This window comes from Crinia signifera, chromosome 5 (genome assembly GCF_055691185.1).
Source record: "Crinia signifera chromosome 5, ASM5569118v1, whole genome shotgun sequence".
NCBI lineage: Eukaryota > Metazoa > Chordata > Amphibia > Anura > Myobatrachidae > Crinia > Crinia signifera.
The window spans coordinates 286,860,703-286,868,224 of NC_139221.1; positions in this window are offsets into that span (position 1 = coordinate 286,860,703).

A 7,522-nucleotide genomic window follows, 5' to 3' on the forward strand; every position below is an offset into this window, starting at 1 on the left:
CTCTCACCCGGGATGCAGTCAAAATCCCGACGGTCAAAATCCAGACAGGGTCAAAATCCCGAATGGGTCATAATACCGACAAGGACAAAATCCCGACAAGGACAAAATCCCGACATTTAAAATCCCGACATTTAAAATCCCGACATTTAAAATCCCGACAGGGTCAAAATGCCGACAGGGTCAAAATGCCGACAGGGTCAAAATGCCGACATATAGAATGTACAGGTGAAACAGTCAACATGACTTTCCGTCGACAGGTCACACGGTCGACATGGGTTTTTTCACTGTTTTTTGACCCGACATGTGCCGACAGGCGGTATTTCATGCGCTACCATCCACTACGGCATGGTGGGAGAATAAAATAGTGTGCCTAACGCAGCGAGGCACTGTGCCCGAAGCATTGCGAGAGGCTGCGGTTCACTTCCAACTGTGTCCATGTTGACTGTGTCGACATTCGGGTAAAAAAAAAGTGAAAAAACCCATGTCGACCTCGCAACCTGTCGACGGAAAGTCATGTTGACTGTTTCACCTGTACATTCTATATGTCGGTATTTTGACCCTGTCGGGATTTTAAATGTCAGGATTTTGTCCTTGTCGGGATTTTAAATGTTGGGATTTTGTACTTGTCGGTATTATGACCCATTCGGGATTTTGACCCTGTCGGGATTTTAACCGTCGGGATTTCATACCGAATCCTCTCACCCAGAACATCAGTCCCTACGTCCCTCTCTCACCCCAGCACATCAGTCCCTACATCCCTCTCTCACCCCAGCACATCAGTCCCTTCGTCCCTCTCTCACCCCGGCACAACAGTCCTACGTCCCCCTCTCACCCTAGCACATCAGTCCCTACATCCCTCTCTCACCCTAGCACATCAGTCCCTACGTCCCTCTCTCACCCTAGCACATCAGTCCCTACTGTATGCCCCCCTCTCACCCAGCACATCAGTCCCTACTGTATGCCCCCCTCTCACCCAGCACATCAGTCCCTACACCCCCCTCTCACCCAGCACATCAGTCCCTATATCTCTCTCTCACCAGTCTCCACAACCATCACTTTCTACCTGCACCTCACCTCCCTTACCTAACCTGAAGTTCTCCAGGCAGCAGAGTGTAGTAACTACAGCTGCTGGCTTCTACTCTAGTTGTAACATTTCTGAGCAGCAGACGGGATGGAAGTCGGAGGCATATTTATGGCAATGGAGCCCCTGTCCTGTCCACTTCCCCCTGCTGCCTGTTGCAGAGAGAAGCCGAGACATGAATAAGGAGCCACGCTATCCCACCTTGCTGCCCTACTGGGTTCCAGACAACTGGGAAAGTGGGTGACGGGGCAGGTGTGGATTCATTGTCCTCTCACTGCCCTCACCACCTACCAGCAAATCTGGGAACCCTGAGGGGCACATTCTCAGTGCCCTTACCACATCGCAGTGGTCCCATTATGGTGTGCAATGCATCCCATCACTCCCCATATGTATACTGACAGTGATAGAGCTTCCGGGTTTAGGACCCAGAGTCCGAACTGCACATGCACCGAGTGCTGGGATAAATGCGTCTCAGAGGGGTGGTGGGATAGGTGATGGTATGCTAGGTGGCCCATGTCTAGGTTGACATCCATTAGTTCGATACCCTATGGTCAACAGTCAGTAGGTCAACACCAGCGAATGGTCGACATACTCATGGTTACCAGGGTCTAAAGGTCGACACAAGCTTTCAAATGGAGAACAAAGGATTGACAGGAGATTCACCTTTTTTGTCCCAATTGGCAACACAGTCGACATGAAAACAAAAAAACCTTGCATGGCTCGCTATGCTCGGCACAATCTAGTGGATTGTAGGGCATGAAATACCACCTGTCGGCACATGTCACCTAAAAAAAAAAGTGAAAAACTTGTGACCTTTTGGCTGTCGACCATCCCATTTAGACCCTGTCGACCATGAGTATGTAAACCTACTGACTGTCGACCATAGGGTGTCGACATAATGAATGTCAACCTAGGGATTGACCTAGGGTCCGGATACCATGGGATAGAAGCCCTTGGGCATATGCAGATAGAGTTGCCCATGGCATTCTGGTGAAGTTTGGTGCTTTCACAGTGCGCCTCCACCTGGGATGACCCGTCAAAACCCAGGTTATATTTATATGTGCAATGTGAAAGGGGTATAACATGAGTCTTCCCTCTGGTACACCATGCTCTGCTGCTGGACGTCCCTCTTCATTTATAATTGCGGTAACATGTGTTGGAACTAGTTCATCGATGAGAAAGGGGTTTAACCACAGGGGAGGACCACAGGTGAGGCAACCATAAACTGAAATGGGAAGTCCAGGAGGGAGCATGTTTGAAGGTCTATGTTACACTGACCACACTGACAAGGTATCCTAGCAACAGGTGAAGTACAGGTAAGTGTAAGTGCACACTGTATGGGACGGTGCTATGCAGCACTAGGTGTAATGGACCCTGATATGCAGCAGTATAACTGACCTCCTGTACTCCAGGTATTCATCTATGGACCCGGCAGCAGCAGCCCCCTGGATTTGCAGCCTCTCCGTGGCCCTTATTCTGGTTGGTGCGGTCGAGCCGCATATGCGGCTCCGACCGCACCAGACGAATCCCCGCCCACCCTACGGATCGCCACGGCCGCCCGTACACGGACGGCTGGCGATCCGCATAAAAATGGTGGAGGCTACGCCTCCACCATGGTGGGAGCTGCCCCCTGCATTCGATGGTCGTCGACCATCGAAGGCAGGTCCGCACGCCGCGGCAGCTCCCGCAAGCTGAGACCACACGGACAATCGTCCGTGTGGTAGCTTGTATGGGGGCTGAAAGCTGACATCCGGCGACGTCAGCTTTCCGCCCCCATGAGTTGCGTCATGCCCTCATTAGCATGCGTACGCCCCGCGTTTGCATGGGAACGCCCATGAAACGCGGGGCGTATACATAGGGAAATGAGGGCATGAAGCCCCTCACTCCCCTATACGCCCCCTTTGCGGCGTAGTAAATTTCTGTGCGGCGAATTCGCCTGCACATGCGCAGATTGACCTCTGCGCATGTGCAGACGGAAAACATCGGCGGTACGGCCGCACGCGGGCCGTACCGCGCGAATCTGAATAAGGGCCATCATGTCTCCCATGTAGCTGTGAGTGTGAGGCTGAGGGAGGAGGTACGCGGAAGGGATGGGCGGCTCTGGCTGCACATAGGGGCGGCTTCCTGGAACCACAACCTGCCGCTGCTAGGTGTGGAGCGGACGACATTGCCTGCCGCCAGGCGGCCACAAGGTGGCGCTGATGCGACTGGGTCTCGCCACTTTGTGTGTGAGCCTACAAGTCCCAGAAATCCTGACGTGCTGGAATGACAGCTGCAGACAGTTGTTAAGACTGTCACTGACTGAGCATGTCTTTATCAGCATGGTGTCTGTATGGAGTGACACGTTGAGCATGGGAACGTCAATGTGTAGGCATCCATAGTAAATCCAGAACTGTTATATGATTCAACTACATATTTATAACTTGTACCTAAAGATAATAAGTGCACGCTATAGCATGGATTATTACCTAAGGGTGTAGTTACAAAGTGTTGCCACAAGATGGCGAAAGAGACTATCGTAATATGAAAAGTAAAGAAATTATTTACACTTTCAAGGCCAATTTCATCCACTTCTCCACTGGAATCACAAAACAGAACTGGCCATCGATGAGTTAACCATCAACAGTCAATGCTTTTTTAACCCTAGGCTGGGAACTACAGTTGGACCATGAATTGTGCTCATTGGGGCAGATGTATTAAGCCTTAATAAGAGATAAATCCAAGGGTGATAAAGAGATAAACTTCCAGCCAATCACCTTCTAACTGCCATGTTACAGCCTGTGTTTGAAAAAAGTCAGTAAGGAGCTGATTGGCTGGGCGTTTATCTCTCTTTATCACCCTTGCATTTATCTCTTGTTAAGGCTTAATACATTTGCCTCATTGATCGCCCTTGCGCATGATAATGATATCCAGTGCCGTGTTTACAGGTACTGTATGTGCATTCGCATTGGGGGCAAGATGTACTAAGCTTCAAAAGTGATAAAATGGAGAGTGATAAACCACCAGCCAATCCGCTCCTTCCTGCCATTTTTCAAACGCAGCCTGTGACATGGTAGTTAGTTGATGATTGGCTGGTGGTTTATCATTCTCCATTTTATCACTTTTTATTAAAGCTTAGTACATCTGCCCCTGGGTGATGCGCCTGCCTGCCACAACACTGGCTGCCTACTCCTGCCAGACTGGCAGCTGCCCTCTTTGTAGTACGTGCTGCGAACAACCATGCCGGGTGCTTCCGAGCAGAGATGGCATCGCATCACGATGTTTCACTGCCATTAGTGTTTTTGTTTCGATGGTAGTGGTTTTACCATTCAATGGCTGCATTCCGATGTTTACCACCTTCAAATTGTAAATATTTAATGGCGTTCCAATGGTCCCGCACACTAGCCAGCCACACTGCAGTGCTTCTGTGCGTGCATTGCCAGGCTGAAGATGTTTGCCCATGTGCCAGTCAGATTTTTTTTTTTTCATATTGAATTCTGTTGATGCCATGGTCAGTGCCCATTGCTTCAAAAGATTCGATGCTGGATGCCCAGCCATTATTTGATGGTGGGTTTCCGATGTCCATCCCTACTTTTGGGTCCCACCCCTATTACTCCATTGCCCCAAGCTGTACTCCCACACCCACTCTCCTTGCCCTCTACCGTCTTGGTCCGCATCTCTCCCATCTCCTCTTCGTACTAACGTATCTACTGTATCCGCCCCTTATCTAAATCACCACGCCCCCTATTCATACCGCCGTGACGCTGAGGCCCCCACTTTCCCGCCTATTCATGCTGCCGGACACACCCAAATGCACATGGACACGATCACGTGGGATGTCATACAGCTATACACAGGGACTGGACACAGAGAACATGGAGCTATAAACAGGGACTGAATACAGAGCACATGGAGCTGTAAACAGGGACTTGAGGCAGAGAACTTGGAGCTATACCAGGGCTGGGCAACACCGGCCCTCCAGATGTTGATGAACTACACATCCCAGCATGCCTTGCATCAGTTTCAGCATGACCACATAGCAAAACTAATGCAAAGCATCCTGGGATGTGTAGTTCATCAACATCTGGAGGGCCGGTGTTGCCCAGCCCTGAGCTATACCATACTTGCCCACCTGACCCTCTCCATGCGGGAGAAAATGCTCTGTTCTTGGACATCCCTGGTAATGTATGATTACCAGCACCTGTGGGGAGCTAGGTAAAGGGGTTTCACCACAGGTGATGGCAATCCTACATTACCAGGGAAGCACAGAAACAGAGCATTTTCTCCCACATGGAGAGGGTCAGGTAGGCAAGTATGAGCTATACATAGGACCTGGACACAGAGAACATGGAGCTATAAACAGGGACTGAATACAGAGCACGTGGAGCTGTAAACAGGGACTGGAGGCAGAGGACATGGAGCTATAAACAGGGACTGGAGGCAGAGAACATGGAGCTATCAGTGCCATTTTTACAGGCGGTCGAACTGTGCATTGGCATTGGGGTGCTGCGTCTGACACTGGCTGCCTGCTGCTGCTGGCCATCCGCCGCCTGCTTTGTAGTCTGAGCTGCGAGCGGCTGCGCCATGCCCCCGGGCTCTGAGTCCCACCCAAGAACTCTGCTCGGATAAACGCCCAGCCAATCACCTCCTTACTGACTTTTTTCAAACACAGGCTGTAACATGGCAGTTAGCAGGTGATTGGCTGGATGTTTATCTCTCTTTATCACCCTTGCATTTATCTCCTCTTAAAGCTTAATACATCTGCCCCTGTGTTAGGATCAGGGACGGCAAAAGAAATCATGGGGCCCCATACACTGATATCTCTGGGGCCCCCCTCCCCATCAAGCATAGTAGTGGTGTGGAGCAGAGAGGGAGTAATAGTGCGGAGTAGGAAGGGAGTGATAGTGCAGAGGAGGGTGGAAGTGATCGTGCAGAGCAGGGAGGGAGGGTGGGATTGATCGTGGGGAGCAGGGAGGGTGGGAGTAGTAGTGTGGAGCAGGGAGGGAGGGTGGGAGTAGTAGTGTGAAGCAGGGAGGGTGGGAGTAGTAGTGTGGAGCAGGGAGGATGGGAGTAGTAGTGTGGAGCAGGGAGGGAGGGTCAGAGTAATGGTGTCCACCTGTAGAGCACTCAGTAGTGCCCCATATGCAGACTGCCCCTGTAGTGCCTAATGCACAATGCCCCCTGTAGTGTGTAATGCCTCCATCAATACTCACTGCTGCAACTGCTTCTGCTGCTCCTGCTGCCCTTGCTGGTTCCTTCCCTCTGTGAGGAGAGCACACCTCAGGCTCCTCCTACTCCTTATTTAGCCAGCCGCCGGGGAGCCGCATACCCCTCCCCCTCCCGAGCCGACAGGGGCAATGTACGGTCTGCACCCACACCGGCTGGCAAAGCACCCCTCCCCTTCTCCGTCTGTCCGAGCCGACAGAGGCAGTGTGCGGTCTGGGCATCTAAGTGACAGGAGGGTCAGGCAGCTGAGCAGAGCCCGGGCCCAGCTGTCCCCCTTGACCCTTCCCCCCTGTCGCTGGGCCTGCGCACAGCGTCTATTCACGGGTGACAGGGGGGGACTCTCAACTGCCCCCGCTGCAGGACACTGCCAGCCCTGGGCGGGACGTGGGAACGTCCTGAAAAAAAACTGGACATTCCCACGAAAAGCAGTACAGTTGGGAGGTATGCATTTACTGCACAGAAATGTTTTTAGAGAGCTTTGTTTGCCTCCCAGGTCCCAGCAAGGAAATGGGAAATAAAGCATACCTCCCAACTTCTTTAGCTGTAGAAGGGGGACGCTTGCGCGAAAAACGAGATGGTTGGGAGGTATGAATAAAGGACTAACAGCAAATTTACATTACATATTCATTTTCATGATAGTTTCTGATGATTTCAGGGTATACTTTACATTATGGTCCTAGGAGCTGGGCTTTGGTTATACAGCACAAAAGACATACCCTCCATACTTGTGCTTTCCAATAATATAGTAGTGGGATTTATTGTACAAACAGGAATCAGTTACTGGTGCTACGTACTAACTGTAATAAAAGCAACATTAATCTACTGACTGACTGCACCCAAATATGGACTACAAATAGGTCTGTAGTATTATAATTATCCTCTGTTGTTCTGCAAGATTCTATGCACCACAGGTGTCTGTAATGATATGAAAGAGAACACTGACATTTTAAACACTTGCCTTCAATATGTTTCTTTTTGAGAATGTTTTGGAATGAAGCACTCGTTTGTCTAAAGGTATCTATGTTGGCAGGGTATGAGATTGGCACAGGGCCTACACCATTAGCTGGGCAAGAATATAAATGATTGTGTATTAGAACATCAAACACAGTTTGGCTACTGCCTATTTCATATTGCAGATGTAATTAAATATGCATTACATCCATTTAATTATTTTGAAGAGTAACATATCCTGTTGCTGTAAAATCCCTTGTAATTATAATACCTGGAATAAAGATT